Source organism: Cucurbita moschata, unplaced genomic scaffold (assembly GCF_002738365.1).
Source record: "Cucurbita moschata cultivar Rifu unplaced genomic scaffold, Cmos_1.0 Cmo_Scf00071, whole genome shotgun sequence".
In the NCBI taxonomy this organism is placed as follows: Eukaryota; Viridiplantae; Streptophyta; class Magnoliopsida; order Cucurbitales; family Cucurbitaceae; genus Cucurbita; species Cucurbita moschata.
In genome coordinates, this window is record NW_019268587.1 from 8,969 (window position 1) to 10,922 (window position 1,954).

The window sequence follows — 1,954 nt, forward strand, 5'->3', positions numbered from 1 at the left end:
AGTCGGGTAAGGAAGACGAGATCCACGGATCCGGGTCAACCTGAACCCAGAACCCGGGAGAGCCAGCTCGTTTCCCCCCCTTGGCCTCTGCCTTCGGCCCAGCCCAACTACAGCGGCCCAAACCTCAAACCGGCCCGGAAGCTACGGTTCAGTTGAACCAACCCAGACTAGACCCACGGTCCAATTGAGCCGGCCTGCAAACCAAACACTTGCGACCCAGCCCAGTAAGCCGAGGCCCAACGTTTAGCCTTGGCCCAGTAGCCTTTCACAGCCCGCGACCCGAACCACGACCCGAACCGGACTGCGACCCGCGCTTCGACCTGACACTACCGCCCGACGTGGCTTTCTCTGCTGCTGCCACGTGTCACACAGCGGCGCGGCAGTCCTCGGCTCGGCTCGGCGCAAACGGCTCGGGCTCCCTCTGGTGACGCTCCGGCGGCTCCAGCGGCTGTTCGGCTCGGCTCACCTGTTTTCAGCCCGGTTTCCACTGTTTCGACCCTCCCGGATCTGTTTTCGGCCCCGATTAAGGTACCCGAGGCTGTTTTAGAGCCGTATTTCACATTTATTAAATTAGGTAAATTAATTGTGAAATACTAACGGAAAGTGGTGAACGGTGTGTAGGAAACAAACCCCAGCGAAGTAGGAAGCAGCTCTCACGGAACGGGAGCTTACGTTTAGCTATTTAGGGAGTACTTCGGCCGAGGCCAACCAAGTAAGTGGCCTTACTATAGGATAGGCTAAATAAATTGTATGATGCTTGATGATATGCGCGGTATATACATAATTTGTTGAGTGACGCTTGATATGTTTGACGCACGTTGTGGCATTATGATGAGCATGGTGATTGCATGATTTTTACCTTAATATGATGATGTTTTCCATATTGAGCATGCTAGATGATGATGAGTGCCATATTGCATCATGTCGTTAGATCGACGTAGGACACAACCCTAAGAGCATGAAAATGATATTAATATAAATATCCACGAGTATGCGTTACCTAGAGTAACAAAGAGATGAGACTAGAGGGTTGTGTCAGAAGAGACATTACGATGGATTTAGAGGGACCTCATGCATTTTGTATGTTCATAAGCATAGGGCTACTTCCCCTAGAGATGATGAGTGCGGACGCGCACCTTACGATGAGCGCGAATGCGCACAGGTGCGAAAGCACACAGATGAGAGTGTTCATGAGGCGCATGACACTATGGGGTTCCGCTGACCTCCGGACGTCGCTACAGATTAGCTTGACCAGAGGGTCCAAGGGGTGTGCGAGCGCCCTGGGGACTCACACTCGCACGTGTGAGTCGTGTGTAGGGAAGTACTACACATCCAATTTTTCCGAGACTGGAGGCCACCCCTAAGATGATTAGAGATAGGTCCCTATTCATGATTGCATGTGTTTGCATTAGCATGGCCCCTATAGTGGGGTCACTTACTGAGTATTTCTTAGCCGTGTGCCATATTGTTTTTTTCAGGTAAAGGCAAGGCGCCCATGTACGGTTGACGGTGGCATCGTGATCAGAGACTGTGGCGCGTGCATAGGATAGTTGCATATTTAAAATTCCTAGTCTTGGTTAGGATAGGGCGTTTGCATTTCATTCATTTATATTAATTAATTTGTAATCGTTTTATTTTGTCTTTTGAACTCCAGCATGATGTTTGAAACACGTAAGTCCGGCAGTGTTTTTCAATGTTTTAACGTATTCAGAAGTTTTTAATTTTTCCGCTAGTAAAGATGAGCATGCTTAGGTTTTTATTCTGCATTAGAGATGAGCATGAGACGTTAGTGGCGACTCTAGATATGTGGAAATTTTGGGTCGTTACAATGTGAATGTAAATTGTTGTATTGAAGATGTTTAGATTTACTGAGATTGTTGGTGTGAATTAGTAGCTATAGTTTTAGTAAGCTACTAAATGTTAGGGTTGCTATGAAAATGACTTTGCCAAGCAA